The sequence below is a fragment of the Periplaneta americana genome, chromosome 5 (assembly GCF_040183065.1).
Source record: "Periplaneta americana isolate PAMFEO1 chromosome 5, P.americana_PAMFEO1_priV1, whole genome shotgun sequence".
Lineage (NCBI taxonomy): Eukaryota > Metazoa > Arthropoda > Insecta > Blattodea > Blattidae > Periplaneta > Periplaneta americana.
This window is the reverse complement of record NC_091121.1, coordinates 84043092-84069108: the sequence shown is the minus strand read 5'-3', so window position 1 is coordinate 84069108 and position 26017 is coordinate 84043092.

Sequence of the window (26017 nt, the reverse complement as noted above, 5' to 3'; positions counted from 1 at the left end):
TTATTATTATTATTTATTGTACTTGTATGAATTAAATTGTTAAAATTAGAATTGTATTTTCCTAGTTAATTTATCCTTAAGTTTCTAACTCAGTTTGTTCCTTATAATTATGTTAATGATTGTTAAGTATGTGTTAATTGTGTTTGGATAGCTCCCTGTGCACGAGTTTTTACTCATTTAGAGATGATTCCTGTTTATAGTTTTCTACAAATTATTTTACTAGCAATAAGCTGATAAATGCACTACGGTTAAGGATAGATTTAATTTCTGTGTACGTCCATCTTCCTGAGGCGCTAACATCTTATAGATGTTTTTGACTTTCTTATTGCCAATATTAGACTCTCTCAAAAGGCGAGTATCCCCTATCGTGTGGTCAGCAAGAATCCCGGGAATCGAACCACGAATCTCTTGGTTGAGAAGCGCACGGCGGATTGGTGAAAGTTTCTCGCTGCCATTCTTCCAAGATTTTCCCTATTCACTTTTCTGAATACAGTTTTTCCACTCATTTTTTTTGGAATACAGTATTTATTTTTTACTTTATCATTCCTAAAAAAAATATGGCCTTCCATAAACTCGTTGTTCCAAAGAAAAATGTGTAACTTTTAATAGTGTAAAACAGTACGTTATTTATATTATTTGTTTAGTGTGAGTGAAGTTTTGGATATATGTTAGTAAATTCATTACATTCATTACTGGTTCGATTACTAAGTTATTCAGCAAAATTATCAAATACATTTCAATACAACTTTACGTACAACCGTGACTTTATTTTATGAAGCTTGAAAAATATTATTGGGAAAATTATACTAGCAAAGTGGTGGTGGAAAATAAGGACTTGGTGAAGAAGCAGTTTGGGAAATAGGCCTTGAGGGCATGCGTATTGTGAAACACAGTTATTCTAATGAATACTTTGGGAAAATATGGCGGACATTGTGCTTATAGTCACAGTACAGTGTTCATTGTTTTCATTGATTTTTATGCGTAACCTTTGCCTTACATCAGTGGTTCCCCTAACTTTTTAAGGCTCTACTCATTTTTAGGTGAGACATTTTTGTGGCCCCCCCCCCTTTCTCTACCATACAAGTAGGCCCTACTTCATCTTATTCGAAAAATACAAATTCTTCTAAAATCGAAAACAACGATAATTTTACTCAACCTGTGGATACAATCAACTTCCAATGTACCGATACTTCCATGGGCTTCCTTGCTGTTATAATTTTTGAACAGTTAAAACACTTGGAATAGTAATTTGAAAGGCCACGACGTTTACATAATGACAGATAGGGATAAAATCGACTGATTTATAAGGACGCTTGATTTCTGGTCGACATCACTCGACAAAAAAGAAATTTAATTCATTTCATTGTATTAAAACTTCATTGAAACTACGTATCGGATGATACGACAAAAAATACTGTTTGTTTTTGTGGTTATGCAATTAAATTTGCAAAATTTTAAACAACAATTTCTTCAGCATTTTCTGAAAGAAATGCAAAACAATTTCGATAGTCACAGATGAATACTGAATCCGGTTTTAGACAATTGTGTTCATCTGGCTGTAATTCCATAAGACGTAGACCAGTTTGGATGAAAAGAATGCAAGAATATTTCGAGCTTGCAAAAGAAGCTCTTGTCGCAATAATTATTTCTTACTATATAATTACTTAAACATATTTTTATTTTTATGTTCAACGTTGTTTATGTTTCTCAATACAACATAAATTTATTTTAATAAAGCGTTTTTTGTTTTATTTTGTAAATCACTGTGCGATCCCCCTCAGCTCTTTAGACGACCCCCTAGGAGGTCGCGATCCACACTTTGGGAACTATTCCTTACATAATATTTCACAGTACCTTGCGATATAAACAGAGTATAATATAATAGGCTATAATATATTATATATTGTAGTAGTAATAATAATAATAATAATAATAATAATAATAATAATAATAATAATATTTTAGAAAAATTAGGAATTTTCTTAACGTAAAAAATACCATCCTACCACCGATGACGATTCCAAAACAATGCTTCCTTTGTTGTAGCTAATTACCCACCATTAATTAAAACAACATTTGTAACTTACTTTAAATACTAGAACATAATCACGTATTCCCCTGGAATGCATTACGAATGATGACTAATTAAAATAACTAATGTATTGTCTGGCTATAAATAAGTAAGCCATATAGTTGGGTGTATCTTGAAAACAATACTGTACATTATTCTTGAAGTTAGATCGCTTTTTCACTAACACTTTGTGGTTTCCTAGGCAACAGCACAGACAACCGTTGTTAATTTCTCAGAAATGTAGCTTCAGAGCAGAATTACGGAGAAACTTCCGTGTTTTCGGGTTTAGATTACCTGACTTAACCAAATACGTGATCAAATATCTTCTCTATGAAACAGGATGATTCTAACAGCACATATCGTTTATCCCCTCTTCCCATCTCAACTATAGTGTGTTTAAAAAATGAGAATAATAAACTTTTAAAGTAAATGTTAGTTTCAGCTACACTTAATTTTTTTATATTTTTCTACACTTTCTGCTGAAATCTTCAATCTTGTTACGTCTATTATCAAAGTTTTATTGTTAAATCCGTCAAACTTATCAAATTACATAGTGATAAACACAAATATACAATTATTTACATATTGGATGAACGTTTTCGGTTCTAAGAACCATCATCAGATCTCTCATAGACACTACAAACAACTTATGTTATGATGTAAACTGTGTGACATAGGTGTTAAATGTGAAGTATAATTGAACAATGTGATCGATTGTAACGATGCATATGAATAAATAAGAATAGTGATAAAATCTATAGGCTATATACTGAATATACGTGGGGTGTAACTTTAATAGTGGTAACACTGCTGTAAAAGCGAAACGAGATGGAATTCATTGTTGTCACTTCTACCACATGTTAGTCCATGTCTGCCCTCCCCCCCCCAAAAGGACTTTTCCGTCCGACTCAAGTTAGTCTCCTGTTAGTAACAGCTCTAAGCAGTTGTTTCGCCATGTCTACAAAGCAGGAACAGTGATCTTGGCTGAAAATTCAATCTGCCCGTAGTCGGACAGCACGACAATGTCATGACGGTCTTGTTGAGGCATGTGGAGAGATGGCGTTACCATACAGGACTGTGGCGAGATGGGTTCGAGCCTTCAACGAGGGGCATGACCGCGTGAAAAACATGGCTCGGCCGGGTCGTCCGAGTGTTAGTGAAGAGGAAGTGCAAGCTGTGTAAAATTGTTAAAAATGATTATTCGATCAAATATGTACTGTAAATTAAAACTGTATAAAAGGTGACAATAAGACCAAATCTATATGGTTAAAATATGTATAACAGAAGCAATATGAAGACTGCATTTACAGGATGTCAAGTCGATGTGCTGATACAAAATGTTGGACGGGAGTAGATATACAGCTTCATATGTAAATAAAGAGGACGTAACGTTCGAAACATGTGAGGTCTCGTATTCTGAAAATAATATGTAGGAATTTTACTGTGTTAGGAAAATTAATTATGAGAATTAATAAATTTTGAAAATCAAGTAATGTAAAAAATCGTAATAGGGGGGGGGGGACACAAATGAAGTAAATTAATACTTACGAAAATAATGGAGAGAAATATGTGTCCGGTATTGTAGAGGGACCAGCGACAAATGTGAACGTTACGTTAATAGAAGTAAATGTACAGTTTCATGTGAAGATAAAATGACGTAACGTTCGAAACATGTGAGGTGTTGTATTCTGAAGAATAATACGTGGAAATTTTTTGCTGTGCTGAATTAATATATTTTGAAAATTAAGTAATGTAAGAAATTGCAAAAGGGGGGGAGGGAACACAACTGAAATAAATACTTATGGAAGTGATGGAGAAACAATACATCCGATATTGCAGAAATACCAACGACAAATGTTGGCGAACGTTACGTTTGCAGGATGACTATATCGGACTATATCTTAACATTTAAAAACTCCTTTTCAGAACGAAAAGTTACATTTGCTCGGATTTAATTTCTGCATATTTAAAGGAGAAAACTAAAATTCATTCAATCATTCATAATCTTAATACACTGCTCCCTTAAATTGACTGAGCATATTGAGAATTAAATCAATGTCTTTCCCAAAATTCACTATAAAATGTTTTGTATAAAGTAACTTGTATTTCGAAAAGGAAGCAAAAACGAGTAAAATTATTTTAAACTTTGTTGTTTGAATTGTCTCAAAGAGTAACCCCCAGAAATTTATGACATTACTTACGGTTCACGCTGTATATAGTCTATAACCCTTAAAGTAAGTCTTATATGCGAGAAGGTCTAATAAACGAGTAAATACGGTATTACGCCTAATATTTCCTGATGTTAACTATTGAGTTACAGTAAGAGCTACAATTTTTATATTATCTCGCTAATGGTGACATTTTAATATAAAAACAGATTTTGCACTGATTTGATTTAGACGTTCCCTTTCTAGTAGAGTCGGGCAGACTGCCTCATATTATCGCCCGTTCTCGGTTGCGTAATCACCGCAGTCTCGCCCAGTGCGCGAGTACCTAACGTAGCCAAATGACTCATTGATAGAGAACACGAGATTCTCTTGCTCCCGAGATTACCGATACTAGATCACTCCCGACAGTCTCGGACGTCTATGCGGGACTGTTGTACTGATAAGCAAGCAATATCGCTCGGGCCGTGCTCCTATAGGAAGCATTGGCTTATGCATTTCCCGGTTCTTTAAATATATATCATGTCGTAGCTCCTATAATACTTAATCAATCGCGCTGTAATTTTTTGGATTGATAGCTCAATGTCTAAGGAAAACATAGGAAAAAAGTCGAACTGAAAATATTTTTTGGAAAGTGAGAAAAAAAATATTAACTTCGATGGAGATTGATGTGTTCAGAATAGACATTTGCAACTTCACCTTTCACCTTTGAAAACTTTTTTGTTTTTCACGTTAGATGGGGGGTCAAAGCGAGAGAAATGTTGAGAAAGGATGGAAATTACTTTTAAAAGTGATGGCCACTCAAAATTTTTACTGGTTCTCGAATAACTGCGAGTTAACCTGTTAGCGCAGGACTCATGACTCAAACGTTTGTTCCGTAAAATTTGTACGGAACCTTTCAACGCATGAAAACTCGTTATTGGACGGATAGTATTAATTGATATTTTAATAAAGATAGTTGAAAATGAGGCTATATAGTCCAAGATGGTTTACACTTTATAGTAATTAGGCTATCTTTTATAGCAACTAAATAAAAAAATTGTTTGTAACACAATGATATGAAACATGAAAATATTAAAAGCTGGTTCACAATAAACCGAGAACGGAAACGGCAACGAGAACTAGAACGGAAATATTTTTAAAATAAATGTATTTAAAGGTAAGCATTCACAATTAACTATTCTGAATGCTCACATTTAATACTGTACATTTATTTTAACATTATTTCCGTTCTCGTTTCCGTTCCCGGTTTATTCTGAACCAGCCTATACTATAGAAAACTACACTTTCTATTGGTGTGCACGTTATAAATTATTGTTACAGAACAATCATTATCGTATTCTAGCCATGTTACAATATAAAATTATATAGGCCTATATGATTTACAATAATTATCCTATGTTATAGGAACGAGAATAACAAATTAAGAATTAATCAGATTTCTAATACTTGTATCTAATGATAACTTACAAGACAGTAATAAATAATAACCATCATAATAATCCTGATAATCATAATCTTAATCATCCTAATGATTACGATAATGATGATAACGGTAATACTACTAATAATAATGATATAATGATAATAATAATAATAATAATAATAATAATAATAATAATAATAATAATAATAATAATAATAATAATAATAATCGCTGTAGAGTAAACGGTTAGCACACCTGACTGTGAAACGATCGGCTTCCGGTTCGAATCTTGGTTGGGACAAGTTAAGACTGGTTCACAATAAACCAAGAACGGAAACGACAACGATAACGGAAATATTGTTAAAATAAATACATTTGAATGTGAGCATTCACAATTAACTTTCACGTTCCCGTTAATCTTCTCGTTAATTGTGAATGTTCACATTTAAATACATTTATTTTAACACTAGCTGTACCCGTGCGCTCCGCTGCACTTATTAGAAATAAATATAAAGTAATTACATAATTAAAATAGAACATTGGGTCCAGGGAACATTCGTGTTTGATAGAAGAATAAATCGTTTAATATGTTACTTAATTTAAATTGTATTTAAATAATTAAAATGCTATCATTTTGATCCAGAGACCACTCATTTGGTGCAAATATAACTCGTTTAACATTTTTCTAAATTAGTCTTGAATGCATCCTTTAATAAATCACTCCAAATTAATAGAGCTGATTGTGTAAAAATGTAAAAATTCACGATCTTCTATGCACTACTGCCATAGAACGAACAAATTTGTTTTTCTTCCTACTAAAAAATTTAATAGTTTGCACATAGCAGTTACGGAACAACGACGCTACAATCTGAGGCGGCGGTGGAAATGTATTGTTATTTTAAAACTCTTTTATATCCTTAAATATCAGAACTATCAAAATTTTGCCTGGAATAAAACTTATCGAAAATCATTTTTGAAGAACCTTCTGTTATGTAACATTTTTCACAAAAATCAATAATAAGCGAGATATTTTGGTTTATTTAATTCAGGCCCCCTTACAACCGCCCTTTTAAATAAAGTATTTTGAATGCTACATAGCCTAAAATCTAAGTTACAACGAACTTAATTTATATTCAAATTTTCACTGAAATCCGTTCAGCCATTATCGCCTGAAAAGGTAACTAACATCCAGACAGACAGACAGACAGACAGACTTAAATATCAGTCCTATCAAAATTTTGCCTGGAATAAAACTTATCGGAAATCATTTTTAAAGAAATTTTTGTTATGTAACATTTTTCACAAAAATCAATAATAAGCGAGATATTTCGGTTTATTTACTTCAGGCCCCCTTATAACCCCCCCTTTTAAATAAAGTATTTTGAATGCCATATAGCCTAAAATCTAAGTTACAACGAACTCAATTTATGTTCCAATTTTCATCGAAATCCGTTCAGCCATTATCGCGTGAAAAGGTAACAAACATCCAGACAGACAGACATACAAACAAAAATTTCAAAAAAGCGATTTTCGGTTTCAGGATAATTAATTAATTATATATGTTAGGACCAATTATTTTTGGAAAAGCGAAAATTACCAGAAATATTTCGCTTACAGATTTATTATTAGTATAGATTATTTCTCGTTGTCGTTTCCGTTCCCGGTTTATTGTGAACCAGCCTTTACCTGGCTGAGGTTCCTCGCCTCAACCCATTGAGAGCAAATTCTGGGTAACTTTCGGCACTGGACCCTGGACTCATTTCGCTGGCATTATCATCTCATTCAGACGCTAGATAGCTATAGCAGTTGATAAAGCGTCGTAAAGTAACTAATTTAATAATAATAATAATAATAATAATAACCCTCATTTATTCTCTGTTGTTATGATAAAGCAAATATAAATTACACTCAGGAGGAAACGCAGAATAAATATGGGGGGAAATGCCTGTTATTATTCGGTTGAGAAGCTTTTGTCACCCAGCCTGCTCTCAAAAAACTTGAAAGTTAGAATTTATAAAACAGTTACATTACCGGTTGTTCTGTATGGTGGTGAAATTTGGACTCTCACTTTGAGGAACAGAGGTTAAGGGTGTTCGAGAATAAGATTCTTAGGAAGATATTTGGGGCTAAGAGGGATGGAGAATGGAGGAAGTTGCACAACGTAGAACTGCAAGCATTGTACTACACCTGACATAATTAGGAATATTAAATTCAGAGGTTTGAAATGGGCAGAACATCTAGCATGTATGGGCGAATCCAGAAATGGATATAGAGTGTTAGTTGGATGGCCGGAGGGAAAGGACGTTTGGAGAGGCAGAGACGTAGATGGGAAGATAATATAAAAATGGATATGATGGTAGAGACTGAATTAATCTTGCTCAGGTTAGAGACCGATGGGGGGCTTATGTGAGAGCGGCAATGAACCTCCGGGTTCCTTAAAATGCATTTGTAAGTAATTATGATCAATTTGTGAAAGGATCTACTCTATTTCGTAATTCTGTCCTTCCTCTTGCAAAAGTGTTTCCATTTCACATGCAGCATTTTATCAGTTGGGAAACAAAAATATCTTTTGTCAGAGTCTTTGGTCCTTTATAATATAAATAAGTATTAATTATTTTATTTCGTCCTTACACAGCACAATAATTACCCATGCTGATGAAGATGCCGTTGCATAACAACGAAACATCCAGATGTGAACGCGCAATATAATAATACAGTCGTGTGTTATCCATTACTATAGCGTATACAAAACACTATCGAATGATTAAATATGCAATGTCAACGAAATGCTGATAGCGAGAAAGTATATCATAGCTCCAACCATAACGTGTTATTGTTTTAGACTAGCTTAGGATTAGGTAACGACTGAAAGTGCTGCATTATTTTGCTTCTCCAGAAAGGCAATAAGTAGTTCATTAAAATAGTGTGACTTCTGTAAGAATGTCGACAATCATAATGTGCTGTATTATTGCATACCACACTGCTGTGCCTTCTTAAATTACTTTATGAACATTAATATTTCAGAAAGAGTCACGAATTTCAGTGATGAGCGGCAATTAAGCCGGCAGTCAGTGTACGCATTTCGTAACGATAAGTCGGCCGTGCGATAACAGGCCGGGACCCGGTATTCCTCGTTCCCGAGAGTGCCAATCTCGAGATTACGATTCTCGGAACTGGCGTTATCGGCCAGCCAGTCTCGCCTACGAGACGAGCGGGAGTAAGAGGCTGTTTGCCCGACTCTACTTTCTAGATCTTGACGTTCCGTGTAAGACAACACAAGATAATTAACATTTAATAAACATGCTTAACCTGATGATTTGAAGCCAGGACCGTGGTGCAGATTTAAAAGTCACAGCTATTACATACGCAATGGACGGTACGTCATACTATATAGAGAAAATAAAAAAACTATTGGCTATAATAAAGTGGCAATATGTATTCCAGAAACGGCGTACTCTGTTATTATGGTAGACAGTACAGAAATCTCACTAATTTTGCAGTACCGTTTTAAGTATCTTAGAGAAGAAATTTTCTTTAAGTACCGTACAATGATTGCTGTTAATCCGTTAATCCCCTTCAAACGTTAATATACTCGTGGGATAAGCAGGTGTGGAGAATTGCCTCGTTATGCACGAAGTCGCTTATGATCGGCAACAACATGATGACGTAAACTGCAGCCAGTATGTCGAAGGAGGAAAGGTTTATAAAAAGCTTGTCCCACTGTTGACAATTCATCACAAGAAGAAGCAATAACCATGGGCACTCGTGTTAAACTACCATGACACCACAAAATGAATTTCTTCCACTCCTACTCCTACACGGCACGTCACGTCACGTCGCAAGAAGTGCACGAATGGGCACTGTTACGATAGTCAATATAAGAAAATCGTGCAGCTATGGCTTTTGTACACAGTTCATTCATCTGTCAGTTATCATTTTTTGGTTTAGTCTTGTTTCCTAGACTACGAAGTTGCAACAAATTTCAATTTCTTTTTAAGATAGATTTTTATGTTGACGGTACTCTTCGACGGTCACTAGGATGAAGCTAACAAATTTTCACGTAAGTCTGCCTCAAATCCGTCATTGGATTCTTTAACGTGTGGCGTATTTCTATAAACATGTTATATATAAATGAAAGAATGAGGATTGATTATTAAAAATGACTTTATTTTATTTTATTCCCAAAATAAAATCGTACATTATACAAATCTGGCTTTCAGGTATACCTCCCTGTAAAGTTGACTTGAATAATTTCAAGGGGAAAGTTGTTCCGAAGCCCGGCATCGAATCCGGAGCCTTTGGCTGGGCGCGCCAACGCTCTACCGACTGAGCTACCCAGGACCTCTACCACACCTTGGCTCAATGCCTGGAGCATCTTCATCTGACAGGGCTGGGTAGAAACTTACACTGAATTCGCAACGACAGTTAGGAGTGTCTATAATTAGGGCCTATACATAATTAAAGATCCGCCGAGGTAGCTATGTGGTAGCGCGTCTGCCTCCAGACTAGCCAGCCCGAGTTCGATTCCCAGCGAAGTCAGAAATTTTCATGTAAAATATCTATCTCGGAACTAGGAGAGATGACGATGTACAACTTCTAATCACTAGATTGTGAATCAAAATGCCTGGGTTAAATCTCAAATCTCTCCGCACTGCATATGAAGAGAAGGCATACGTCACTGTTGATAGTGATTCGTCCGTCAGATGGGACATTAAGGCTGGCGGCCCCCTTGGTGCTATTCGACAGATGTAGGCTAGGTGGCGGCACTGGGTTTCCCCTTCTCCCTTCCTCACCTTCATCATCACACCCATTTCTTACAATACAATTACACAAACACTTACACTTATACTCGCCTGGTACACGCGACATAACTCTTCACAGGTACACATCATGCATAACGTGACCTGCCGAAGTGGTATGCAACTTGAAAATAGGTCACAGTCCTGCCATCTATCCGCAATATGTGGAACCCAAATCACGTTAAGTGAAGTGGGTAGGCATTAGACACACACACACACACACACACACACACACACACACACACACACATATATATATATATATATAATTAATTCCTCTTGCGCGAACACCATGATTTATCGACTTCCACTTTATGTATGTGTATATTAATGTATTATTAGCACTGCAATTGATACACCCGGCGATTATTTCCTATACGTACTGAAACGTAATTTTCACAATATAATTTGTAAATTGTACCGATTAACGGTTTGGAAACCATCATCTTTCAAAATTCCTAATATTTTTTGTTATCTTTTTAACTCTAATGCCTTTTATAGTCCATAATTCCCAGATTTCTCCATATCAAATTCTCTCTTTTTCTATTAGTGTTTTTAGTGTGAATGACCCATCTACATAACATCTTCCTATGCGGAATCCAATTTGCTCTTACATTAATTTGTTCCTATAGAATGTACGCATATAATTTTTGTTTTATGAATTTTGTGTAACGTTTTGTATCCAGAATTTAAGAAACTGATAAGTATATATACTCTCATTACATGTGACGTAACTGTATTTTAATGACATATGCCTGTGGAGTAACGGTCAGCGCGTCTGGCCGCGAAACCAGATGGCCTGGGTTCGAATCCTGGTCGGAGCAAGTTACCTGGTTGAGGTTTTTTCCGGGGTTTTCCCTCAACCCAATACGAGCAAATGCTGGGTAACTTTCGGTGCTGGACCCCGGACTCATTTCACCGGCATTATCACCTTCATTTCATTCAGACGCTAAATAACCTAGATGTTGATACAGCGTCGTAAAATAACCCAATAAAATAAAAAATGACATTATATATATTAAAGTACTGCTATTCATTATGTTATTGTAACTATCGTACGCGCAGTATACCGCAAGCCTTGAGAGCACCAATGCAAAATGGCAGGCGCGAGTTTTGAAAGTGACAGTGATCGAATCTCACAAATAAACATTAACCCAACTTCAAACATTTCACTGGGAGCCATTCCCCAAATAAATTTCATAAACTGCACAATCAACAACATGTATTAAAATAAAATAAATTCTGTTTATTTTAATTTTAATATTCTAATAAATTGAGTTCATTTCCTGCGTTTTAATGTGTTTTGCTTTAAGGATAAAATTTCTCTTAATAATATGTATTTTTTTTAATCCGCTAAAACGGTGGAATGATGCCGTAACAGACCATTAGGCCTAATGCATGAAAGAAGAAAGAAGAATAATTCCTCTTGGGGGGGAAAACATTTTTGCTTGACACTACCTTCTCCATTTAATTTTAAGTTTGTTATATTATGTACATTAGTGGCAAAAAAACCCGTAGCTGATTTCAGAGTCACAGATTCAAATTTTGCTAGTCACAAAACACATCCATCTTGTATAATTAATTGTAACAATGAAATTTATTGCATTTGTTCGATTCTTACCGTCTTTTGTTTCCTTCAGTGCCTCAAACTTACAGAAGAAAAAACTTTGAGTTTTATTTTCATCTGGCATCAATATTATATTTATACCTCTATTCTGCAAAGATAACTGCGTACTTTTACGTTAAATGGCAGTACATACCTCTGGCTTCACTATCCACATTGAAATTACCACAGTTTGACACAAACACAGCACAGGATTCTTTTGTATCAGCTACAAGAGCCGGTCCGGTTGTTTTTGCCACTACTGTACTACAAGAAGCAATTAACCAAAGTGTTTAATGTTTCTCGTAATGGCTTGTCATTGTGGTTTTTCTCAAATAGATTTACAAAGATTTTACTAAAACTTACTACATTTCATGTGCGTCATTCCCGGTTAAATTGATTCAGTAGATATTGAATAAGAACAAAATTCCACAACTAAGAGAAATCGCTGTACACAGATAAGCATACAATGTGGGGAACACACTTTTCTGGTAGCAGTGATGTTAAAAACGTGTATTTCCATGAAACTCTCGAAATTGTTATTTCTTTTTCTTTTGCATCACTTTGTCATTATACTTACCATAATGAGACAGTAAGAAATAATCTGGTCGCAGTTGGTAACCCTACCAGCAATCTACAATGGGCAATCACTACCCATTGTTATCCACAAGGCTGCGTGCTTGAATAAACCACATGCCACAAGATATTACGGTGACTATTAACTCCTCGGAAGTGAGGCACATGGCCGCGGTTTTGTGTCCACACCGAGCCACCCACGGGGATAGCGTTTCTTTCCTCCAAATAATGTCTGGCTCGGCGGCCCAAATGACAGGGCGCCGGCCGTGTCCCGCTCTAACGTCGAGTGTTTTACCGCCAGCCAGTAATGAGTCCTTGGAAACAGTTGATGGTCTGCGTGCGAGCCATGAGACGACCATTCCCCATGTTACGGGCAAGAAACGGAGTTTTGGGTTTACTCGAAGTCTATTTCCTTTCGAAGAATCACTCTGAAAGATAAAGGGACCTTCCTAGTATGCTTGCACAAAGCAAACCTTATTGGTGTCACATTAATCATGAACTCGTTTTGAGTCGCGTTAAAAAAGTAGGCTACCATATTTTCTCGAATACCCCGCGCCCTCTAATAAGCCGCGCACCTCATAATAAGACTAACACATATTACAAAAATAAAACCTTTCAACAATATTAATGTATTCATGACAAATTAAAAGCAATTAAACAAAAATGCAGTTCAGTTAGCAATAAATAAATAAGTTTTATCCTGGAACAAGATGCATTTCAAACCAATCCTATGTGCACGCACTGTCGCATTGTACAGTAGTGGCAAAAAAACCGGACCGACTCTTGTAGCTGATTTCAGAGTCACAGATTCAAATTTTGCTAGTCGCAAAATACATCCATCTTGTATAATTAATTGTAACAATGAAATTTATTGCATTTGTTCGATTCTTACCGTCTTTTGTTTCCTTCAGTGCCTCAAATTTACAGACGAAACAACTTTGAGAGTTTTGTTTTCATCTGGCATCAGTATTATATTTCTACCTCTATTCGGCAAAGATAACTGCGTATTTTTACATTAGATAGCAGTACATACCTCTGGCTTCACTATCCATATTGAAATTACCACAGTTTGATACAATACACAGCACAGGATTCTTTTGTATCAGCTACAAGAGTCGGTCCGATTTTTTTTTTGCCACTACTGTACATATTATGTCAGTTGTCTTGTTTAATCTGTCATTTACACGATATCCTGCAAAATGAATAGCACACGTCGCGATTTCAATGTTTCTCCGTATCCTTTGATAATTTTAAACTTTTCGCTGTAAGTAAATAATTGCAGTCTGATACCATCAGTTGCACTCATTTTCAAAATTAAAAATATAATACGCACAAACTATACACTTATCAGTTTTACACTAGAACACCATTTAACAATGTTAAGAATTTAAATATATGCGTGGGAAGGTGATGGTATGTGTTACCACCTTCAGAGTTGCGCTGGTGGAAAAATGGACAATGTTGCCAACTTGATTTGAAATAAGCCGCGCACTCGTATTTTTTACTTATAGGCCTATATTCCAGAAAGAAAATCACGCGGGTTATTCGAGAAAATACGCTAAATATAAGCGCTTGAACCAAGGCTCTTAAAGCTCTTTAAAGGCACTGAACTAATGGTAAAACATTAATTATAATTATATATAATTAATTTTAATTATATTAGTCTACATAATTATAATGAAGTTATATATTTTTATGCTGTTTATCTAAGTACTACACAAAAATAGTAATATGTATACGTATATCAAGTTTCTATAATTATCAATCTTAATGGCTTAAAAATAAAAATATACAAAAAAAGCAATTTATATAATATAACTGTTTTTAATATATTTATATAACATTTGTTATGAATTTATTACAAATACGAACGTTTTCGCCCTCTTGGGGCATCATCAGACGGCACATAATATCAAATGTAATATGTTGCATATGTTGTGAAAAATGTGTGCACAAATGTAATGAAGACTGGATATGATACTTTCAATCATGTTAAACTTTACTGTGTTAATGTATAACAACCATTGTCTTCTAAAATTGTCTATAAAAATAAGTTAAAATCCTTAATGTTGTATCGGTGTGAACACAATTGTTTTACATATACCACAAATAATGGGTATTAATGTCTATACACGCGAAGCCAATCTATCATATTACTAAATGTAAAATCCAACTTTCCAACATGATCAAATATCGATTTTATTGTAAGAAGATTGGATGACGGTGTTACTTGACTGCATATGCTCGATTTTTGAGATATAATAGTGATGAGAACTGTGATATGTTATTGGCTCGCGTGTATGTATTCGACTGACTTGATGTTATCGAATGAATGAATTCATAGTGTTCTATCCAAGAGCAGGTCTTTCACTGCAAAACCAGTATTCTCCAGTCTTTCCTATTTTCTGCCTTCCTCTTTGTCTCCTCATATGATCCATATATCTCAATGTCGTTTATCACCGATATCTTCTTCTGCCCCGAACTCTTCTCCCGTTCACCATTCCTTCCAATGCATCATTCAGAAGGCAGTTTCTTCTCAACCAGTGACCCAGTCAATTCCTTTTCCTCTTTCTGATCAGTTTCAGCATCACTCATTCTTTCCAACACAGCTTCGTTTCTTATTCCGTTTGTCCACTTCACACGCTCCATCCTTCTCCATATCCACATTTAAAATGCTTCTAGTCGCTTCGATATAGTCAGAGGAAGAACAATTGTTTGTATGCATCTGAAGTCTGATTAGTGGAATATGTAGCTAATCGGCGATTGTATGCAATGGAGGAGGAAAGGAACTGGCCACCCTACCCCATTATCTCCTGGCCTTGTTGCCTCATGAGTGATGCCTTATTGGTGTCACTCATGAGGTTCAAACCTGTCTTCGGACAGTTGATTAAACAACAATTAGTTGCTTCACTTCACTTCGTTGTAATGTCCATGTTTTTGCCTCATACAATGCTACATTCCACACAAAGCACTTCACTAGTCTTTTTCTTAGTTCTTTCTCCAGAGATCCGTAGAAGCTTCCTTTGCCATTGATATTCTCATTTTAACTTCTTGGCAGCAGCTCATGTATTAACATTAATATCAATGGTCCAGCGTTTGAAGTGTGATTATAGAGTAAAATTATGTGGTTATTAAAATTAGGTAGTTAATTGAAATCTCAGCGAAAAAAATCAGTCTCTCTTTTGAGTAAAAAGAGAGTATAAAACGTAATATATATTGCAGAAAAATTAAGATAGTATTTAAATTAGTTGTTTTCTCGATTTATTTTTTTGAATCTGATCGCCTCACAAAATCAAATTAACCTTTTATTTCTCTATTCAACGCCGCCTTTGAAACGCATGTTATTCAAGATTATTTGCTTGTATGATTGTATAAATCCTCTGTTGTAACATTGGCAGGCTTTATGGACTCCTTCTTGTACGAGAGATGAAAGTAGATCTATTTTTATCTATAGTGCATGAGCTTCAGAAGACTATATGGGCCTCTGGAAACAAGAGCCGTGTAGGAAATGTGAGGAGCAGCATATAAATCAAATTGACGGAATCTCGTCTGGGACTAGGTAGAAACACGATCTTGAAATTATGGAAAATAGGGACGAAATTTTCCAAATTGTAACAGAGAAACTGTCTCTCAGCTGCTTTTAAAAAAGAAAAGTTCCAAGAATCCTTCGGGAATTAAACTCCTGATAACATCTTCAGAAAACGTAATATTGCGAGGTTTTTCTTCGTCATTTTTGAATTGATAGATCGTTTCCGAGCGAAAAGTTCTACTTTTGTGGCGAACAAACTTTTTAATAACTTGCAGTAAGTTCACCGGTGAGAACTTTGAAGTTAATTAAACATATTTGAGTAATAATTACTTCTTGCCTCCTTGGCCGGATGTGACGTGTTTGTTGAGCGGTTGGAGCGGGAGTGTGGCGAGACTCTTGAGGCCGTCTAGACGGATGAGCCACGGAAGTAGGAGGTCCCGGGGTCAGAAAGTCAGTTCAGACTGCAGTTCCCCCGTTAATCAAGATTCGATATAGAGAAGGCCTTCGGCGGCAATAACTTCATATCTGAAAATGAACATCAGTAAATACCAGCATGAAGTATCGCAGATAATTAAATAATAGTGACCTCTTACGACTTGGAGAAGGCGTATGAGGGTCGTAGAGGCGGCGCAGTAGCGTGACAGGTTCGCATTCCTATCATGTGTTAAAGTGAGAACGTCTTCCTGGAAGTCGCTACCACATAGGGTTACCTGGGTTAACATGCTCCCACGTGAGACCTACACTGAAGGGGGCGTGGCATGGGAGAACGGATACCCAGAGGGAAGATTCGCTGACGTCCGATGTAGTGCCCGGTTTGTGGATCGCTAATATTGCACAAAAATTAAAATATTTTTTTCCTTTATTATTATTATTATTATTATTATTATTATTATTATTATTACTATTATTACTATTATTATTACTATTATTATTATTAGGCCTATTATCATTATTATTTTCAATCAATAAGCATGTGATATTAAAGACGGAGAAACGATTTTGAAACCTTTATGTGGTGATTGCACAATGTTTGATTGTTCTCGAGTTTCCATTATCATTTCATAATCATCACCTATGAGAGACAGACAATCTTTTCAACTATCTCAGCCATTGAATAGGCCTACCACCCCCTGGAATAAGAGTATAAATACAAAGAGAAACAATATACCATATACGGTGAGGGTATTCAATTTATTCCATTATAAATTGTAAGATCATCATAATATGATCGCTTACTTGAACGGATAGAAATAATAATAATAATAATAATAATAATAATAATAATAATAATAATAATAATAATAATAATAGTCATTGTCATCATCATCATCACCACCATTACCCTTCCATGTATTGGGCCTAGTGACCCGTTACGGTCTCTTTACCGAAGTTTTAACGGTCTGTCCAAGAATCTCTTGCCTACCCACAGGACAATAATCGAATATTTAACGTGGAATCTAAAATCTCCCCGGAAAAATGATGTAACATCAGGTTCGTGAAATATGTGTAAGTGGAAAAAGCATTTATTTATAACATTAAATCATTTCAAGTCACTTGACGTACGAAAATAATTGGGATACGGACATCTGACATACTGAAAATTGTTAAGACATGTATTTCGAATACGTTTATTTGGCATACTACGTTTTCATTCACAAAAAGTTTGTATACAATAAATTTGCCATACCTTAACAAACAGAAATAGAATGCATTTAAGGGAACGAACAGGTGAAAAATGTGGAAAAATGGAAAAAAATACAAATTTTTGTTTTTATGTTCATAATTTTATTTAAACCTTCTACTTTCATAATATGGCCTCATTTTTTATTTGGGAGCCCTTTAAACCGTGTCACATGACGTTTAAATGTCTGCTTGCACGTGTTTCGTTGCCCTTTAAACGAGCTGTCAGCTCTAAAGTTTATGTTGAGCTTTGTAATTTGAATAAAGCGGGCTAGTTTTTTTTCTGGTGTGTATCTAGTGAAATTAAGTTTGTTGTCACTCCTGAATACACTATCAGCTTGCCTGTCAGCCCTGCAAATACTTTGTTTTGAAACTGTGAACGGCAAAATATTGTTTGTGGATCGTTTCTTCCCGAGTTTGTGCGTTTGTACGTGAATATTCATACTTGTTTTGCTGATTTCGTGTTATTTAGGATGTTATTAAAGTTTTACACTAATTTTGTATTCAATTAGTTGTATATATTAGTGTGAATAAGTTAGTATAAGTGCATTAGGTTAGGAATCGTCACAATAACATTCAAGACCACGTGTATAACTCAACATTTAGCATTTTAGGCATAGTTTTAGTTTTCTAAACATGAATAGACTAAGTGACATTCATAATAAGGGCAAGAAACGATCAAAATATGCTAATAGGGCTAAAATTTTAGCAAATATAAGGTGGAAGAATGCCAAAACTATTGTGGAATGTGTGCAACAAGAAAATGTGTTAGGCCTAGTTGGTGATAATGAAGATCAAGTGTCAAAAGAACCAAATAATAAACAAAGTGCTAGTGAGATAAAGTTGATAAAATATGGCAACTTGCAGGAGAATTCAAATATAAGTGCCCCCCAGTGTACTGAAGACTACACATTAGTGCATGTAAGTTTGTGGAGTGAACTGTATAAAGGAGTAAAATGTGGTGAATGTGGAATGGATAGTGCAAAAGCTGAGCTTACTGAACCATCAGGCTTTGCATTTAAAGTGATAGTGAAGTGTTATAATTGCAACACAGTGTTGAATTAAATGTATACAAGCCCTAAGGTAGGTAACACTGAGTCAACTCGACCTCCCTTCGATGTAAATTAATTTTTTTCTTTAAATTGGCACTCACCCAGTTTTGAATTTTTTTCTCAGAAACTAAGAAGTGCTAACTAAAAATCATGTGATAGATGTTTTATTATTGTTAGAGGAACTGTTCTATATTTTTTTTAAATTCATAATGTTAAGCGTTCATCGTGCAGCATTTTTTAAATATTAATTAGTATTAATTGGTAAATAATTAATTTCTTCAAAACTAATTAAGATACATTGAGGAAATTTATAGGGATGTTTTAAATACACATCAACACTCTGTGGTAAAAATTTCAGTCCATTAGCATCACAAATGCATAATTTGAATATTTCACTTGTTCATTCCCTTAATAAATTTGGTATACCTTAACAAACAGACATAAAATGATTTAATAGCCTATGGTGCGAAATACAGGCACTGTAGCAGTATATTGCCCATTGATAAAAGTTATGACCACAAGTTAAATAATCTAGAATTCTGTTATTTTGCTTGTATTATTGGTAATTCAGTGAAATATTCTTTAGCTGCCTATTTACTCTGGTGTAATGTTTTCTCTGTGGATCCTTTATCCTCCTCTCTGCATCCTGTGTGCGTCCGTTATTATGTATTGTTGATTCTTTGTTTATAATACAAATTTCCTGCATAAGACAACTGGAATCTGAAGTACGTATCAATTCTCACGCCATTTTAGTGAAGATTATTAGAAAACAACTAATATACTGGAAAATATACCAAATTAAGGTAACTATGGCGTCATTGCAACACTGAAAGTGAATTATTATTAATATTCTATGGAAATTGTTCCGCAATACCAATGGATATATGAGTACCAATCAGGAGTCCTGGGTTCGAGTCCCGGTACCATATGGAAGTTTGTCTTAAAATTAATAATATATCAATTAATAATAGAATAATGCAGTTTTCTTATAAAAACTACAGTAGGCTAAAATTAATATGTTAAATGCCGTACAACAAATTTAGGTAGGCTAAACATGAGTAAGGTTAAAATAAAGTATGCTAAAATTTAGTATGTCAAATGTCCATATGCCAATTTTTGTATAGACCTACTAAGTGACATGGAATCCAATAAATTATTGCCTTCAATGGCTGAATAAACTTGTATCCTTGTTTAGCCAAATGGTTGTGATAGTAAATGTGGCCCTAATAAAATATGCTCTTGAAATTATTTTCCTTTCTTCTGAAACATAATTTACAATTTTGTTGGTTACATCTTTATTCCGGAGAGGTCTTCAATTCTACATCGAGCCATTATGTTTACATTGGACTTCCAGTTTTGCCTGTAATTTGGTAGCTAATCTACAATTGGTTCAATCTGTAGTGCCTTCATAATGTTACAATTTCTCATGTGGTCCATACTTGTGTATTCTAATGTACGTCTCACACATTTCATTTCTACTCCTGTTAATCTCTGTATATCCATACTATGAAGCCTCACTACCATAACATAATATATAGGTTTGGCTAATGTTTTGTGAATTATAGAGCGCTTGTTTTTCTGTACCAAGGTTGGTTTAAATGTCCTGTTAACGGTTCCCATTGCTCTGTTAAATTTCATAATATTTTCATTGAGATCTTTTTCTTTCTCATATGAGTGGATATTCTTTTTTTTAATATCAGTTATCAGATGGATTTCGTACATTGTAAAGAAACAAGGAGATCCGCTAGTCTTGATCTGAAAAGGGTATGTTAAACATTTTATTTTCATTCTCGGTCTATGCTTTTCATTCTACGTCAGAATTTATTTCTTTTTTTTTTTTCATAAAATGACACGCCACTAATTCAAATAAATTCCATATTCTTGCACACCAATATAACTCTTGGTCAATCAAAGAAACACAGCCACACACAAACATTATAAAATAGAAATATTCATCCTTTTATAATAATTGACATTAAAAGGGGCGCTGGTATCAATATAATAATTTTATCGTCGGCTTAGAGCAGGGATGCAGAACTCTGCTACAATTGAAGCACGCGTCATAACTCGGAACACGTAACTCATCTCTTCCCTTCAACTCTCGAGTCATTGTAAGGTAGGAGGAGAGGAGAGGAGAGAACAGTCTGTATACCTAACGTCACACAAACGTCATTTTGACAGTTAGCAGGTTTACACTCTAAGCCGACGTTATTATTGTATTGGTATTATTATATTGGTACCAGCTGTAGGACAGCATGTGATATAGTATGTGCTGATACATCAGTCGTGCTAATAACGCTTTGATGTGGAATGTACATGCCCTTCCTCTTACTCCGCACTGTCCCTGCAGCATCTACATACAGATGTCAACAGACGACAGCGCGCTCAATGGACAGCTGTAAAGAAATTTCAGACAAGTAATAAGACTTTGAACAAGGGAGCGTAGAAACAAACAATTCAATTGGTCAGGCGATAAATTTCCTTGTAAAATATAAAGGAAATTTTTCATTTCAGAAATTGTTTCGCAAAAAATTTCCCATCTCATATCACTGTTATGTCATCATTAACATCATTATATGCAGACTTAAACTCTGCAATAATCAAGGTATTCGTTTTTAGAAGGACTGTATCTTGAAGAAGAAATTTGTTGACACTGGTAGAGGAAAGTTCTGGAATTTATATAAGAATTAGAGCTGAAAAAACGAAGTTGTGAAAAGAGTACGGTTTGTCTGCATTTGTTATATTTATATATCAGGCACTATAGTATTATCATCTCTTGTTAACAAGGACTCTAAAAATTTATACCGGAAAATTAATTGTGGTAGTAGCCACAGAGTACAGAAATGTGCCAGTGGAAACCCCACAGTTGTATTTTAAATATTTTCCAAGTTAACAATCTATGAATTTCTTAAAGCAATTCCCAATAATTAAAGTTAGATAAACTCTGAAAGATCGAAAGAAAGCAAAGGATATGTGGTATCTATGAGAAAGATATTCCTGACGTTTTGTTCTTTTCGTTCAGATGATTTCCACTTTTTAATGTGTAAAATTATGCAAACTCAACCTAACTCAGAGTGATTAGGCAGTGTAAGGAGAGATGTATAGTACTCTGATTCTGTAGTAAGTTGGTAGTTCGAGGCCAAGTATAAACAAATTTACAATGCGTATGTAGGTCACTGGCGTAGAGCAGTCGGCTGAGGCGTTTGCCTGCTGATCCGCGGACTTGCATACGGGCTGGGTTCGATTCCCGCTTGGACTGATTACGTGGTTGGATTTTTTCCTAGGTTTTTCCCAACTGTAAGGAAAATATGGAACTAAAACGTCCGATTTTATACGACTAGAGGAACCAAAGTGTTTCACAAGCACAGCTCTTAGCCATGGTACCTACTTTGGTCTAAGGTTATATAATAAAAATATTTGAAAAATACCGAAATTTGGAAAATTTTAGTATCATAAATTTCAAAAATAGCGTTAGGAATTCAATTTTTGAAAGAATATATGTTGATTTAATATGTGTATGTATTTGTATGATTTATATTGTTAAAATTGAAATTGTATTTTTAAAGTTAATTTATTCCTATAATTTTTTTTCTTGGCCCACTTTGTGTCAAATAATTATCTTTGTTTGTGTTAAGTATGTGTTTAGATAACTCCCTGAGCACGAGTTTTTACTCCTTCAGAGAAGAATTAAGACTGTATTTTTGTTCATGTTATTTTACTAACAATAAACAACAACAAAAAATGTCAGGGAGTCTATGGAGAATCCCCAACCTAATCTCGCGAAATACCATCTCGCTATCACCAATCCCATCGATACTACATAACTTAGTAATTGATACAGCGTCGTTAAATAATCTACTAAAAATAGGTTACGTATGTACACCGACCACTGTCAAATCACAAAGCATGTTTATTTGATATCTCAAAAATTATGTGAGTTAGATAATGAAGTCCTTTGCTTTCTTTGTTACTTTAAATTGAAGAACATTCCAGAAAATTTTGTAGATCTATTTATGAGACCTGTATAAATAACTGTCAACATTACTTGGTGCTTCAGTTTTCCATCTCTATTCTCAATCCTCACTGCTTCTTTAACGCCATAACGTCATAGTTGAATAGTCTCTGTATTTGAAAATGGAAGTCAAATAATGAATTAGAATTACATGGTGACATATGTAAGACACGTGAATAATACTGTCTTGTGTAAGTTAATTACTGTCAATATTGGAAGACTGTACATGTGCTGAGGGCAGGTTCGACTCGGAATGTAAATTAAGCCCACTGTTTGTTTGCGTGAATAATTTTGCTGTCTCATGTTGACCCGCGTTACCCTAAGGTAACGGTCACGCCGTGAGAGCAGGTGGCAGGCACAACAATGCCACTAATGGAGCCGCTTTGTTTCCCTTGCGTACGCGCACCTGGCCACAGACCTGTGTTTGCGACATAATGTTACAAATTTCTGGAGAGAATAAACAAATTTTTGTTTCCCTATTGTAAAACGGGGGGCTGTATAACCAAGAAGAATATTATACAGAGGAAAGCAAACTATTTTCACTTGAATTGGCTGTCATCATTGCTGTCGAGAATTTTTCGATGATCATTCAAACCAACCATCGCAATTTTGTCGAACTAGTCATCAAAAATCGTCTACCATTAGTCTTTACAAAGCATTGATGACCAGTCATCCCAATTTCGTCGATGATCAGACGTCACAATTTCGTTGATGATCGGCCATCACAATTTCGTCTATGACCGGTCATCATAAATCATCCACTGCAATTTCGTCGAAGACCTTCCATGTCAATTTCATCTATGACCTGCCATGACAATTTCATTCATGACCAATCATCACAATTTCGTCCATGACCAGTCATGACAATTTCGTCCATCACCTGTCATGACAGTTTCGTCGTTAACCTGCCATAACAATTTCGCCAATGACTTGTCATGACAATTTCGTCGATGGGCAGGCAGCAGTTTCGTCGATGGGCAGACACAACAGTTTCGTCGATGGGCAGACACGACAGTTTCGTCGATGGGGAGGCACGACAGTTTTGTGGATGTGCAGGCACGACAGTTTCGTCTATGGGCAGACACGACAGTTTCGTCGATGTGCAGGCACGACAGTTTCGTCGATGGGGAGGCACGACAGTTTCGTCGATGGGCAGGCACGACAGTTTCGTCGATGGGCAGGCACGACAGTTTCGTCGATGGGCAGGCACGACAGTTTCGTCGATGGGCAGCCACGACAGTTTTGTCGATGGGCAGGCACGACAGTTTCGTCGATGGGCAGGCACGACAGTTTCGTCGATGGGCAGGCACGACAGTTTCGTCGATGGGCAGGCACGACAGTTTCGTCGATGGGCAGGCACGACAGTTTCGTCGATGGGCAGGCACGACAGTTTCGTCGATGGGCAGGCACGACAGTTTCGTCGATGGGCAGGCACGACAGTTTCGTCGATGGGCAGACACGACAGTTTCGTCGATGGGCAGACACGACAGTTTCGTCGATGGGCAGACACGACAGTTTCGTCGATGGGCAGACACGACAGTTTCGTCGATGGGCAGACACGACAGTTTCGTCGATGGGCAGACACGACAGTTTCGTCGATGGCCAGACATAAATCGATGACCAGCTATCACAAATCATCATAAATTATATCAGTCATTACTAGAGACGAAAATTCCATGCAAATGCATGCTTTTATAGGAACATAGGCCATAGCTGATACTTAGTACTTAACCATTTCATTACTTTCCGGTTCCACATATGTGTACTTTTTCTGTTGATATTTGCATTTTTTGGCCTTTTTGGGGAGTAAAAACATGCATTATGCATATTTAAGCAATATTTAGCTTAATCATGCATATAATACACATACATTCAGTTAAAATGCATGCTTTAATGGTTTTGAGTATACATCTCAGTTTCTCAAATTTTCTGCCCCATATTTTAGCTTCAAGAATCAGGATTGAAAAAGGAAAATAAAAAAAAAAACTAAATAACAGAAAAGGGTTCATTCGAATTTGCAAACGTAACTTCTTGTGATGTAGAAATAAAAACTATATTGACTGACAAGCGCAGGAACCTCACAGAAACCAATTTAGAAATGTTGTTAGTTGTTAATTGTGCAAAAAAAAAAAAACGTGAAGTGAAATAAGAAATTTGGAACACAAATGAAAGTGCATATTTTAATGTATTTTTCGCTTGTTCGTGTATGTTACATAGTCTGATAGTTCTTGAATGCATGCATATTTTGGAATTTTATAGTGCATGAAATTCTCGCCCCTAGTCATTACAAATCATTGGTGGCCAGCCAACACCCAGGGGCGTATTTTGCGGACTACCGGGGCTACCGGCGGTAGCCCAAGGAAATTACAAAAGAAAAAGTTTATAATATAATATAATGTAATAATTTTGTATTATTAGTTTTACCATAGTAATTAAAATTAAAGTAATTGTTAGATATATTTTGTGTAATAATAGGGTCAGTGGTAGCCCAAACCCTTTAACCAGTATACGCCACTGCCAACACCATTCACTGATAATTAGGACTAGTAGCCATCACAAATCAGTGATCAGCAGCTACCACAAATGAATAGTCGCCACCCATCGTAAAATTAATAATCACATTATTCTTCATCTTTCGCCGCTACAAATTCATATAGATGTTTTAGTCTCTTGTTTAACAACGCTTTATCAAATACTGCGATATTTAGCATCTCTGGAATTAGTGATAACGAAATGGTATTTGGCGAGGTGAGGCCGAAGATTCACCATAGATGACATGACATTCGCCACACCCATCGCGAATGGTGAACTACCGACTATCGTGAACCGTAAACTGCCGTCCGTCGTGAATCGTGAACTACCGACTATCGACAATCATGAACTACCTCCCGTCGCGAATCGTGAACTACCGACTATCGACAATCATGAACTACCTCCCGTCGCGAATTATGAACATCCATCGACTGTGATTTATTAACCATCGTCCATCTTGAAGTACATATATCCATCTGGTCTGAATCATGAACCATTACTCTTCGTGAATTATAAATTACCACCTACAGTGAATCGTAAACTGTCACTCATCGTGAATGATCGGTTCTTCA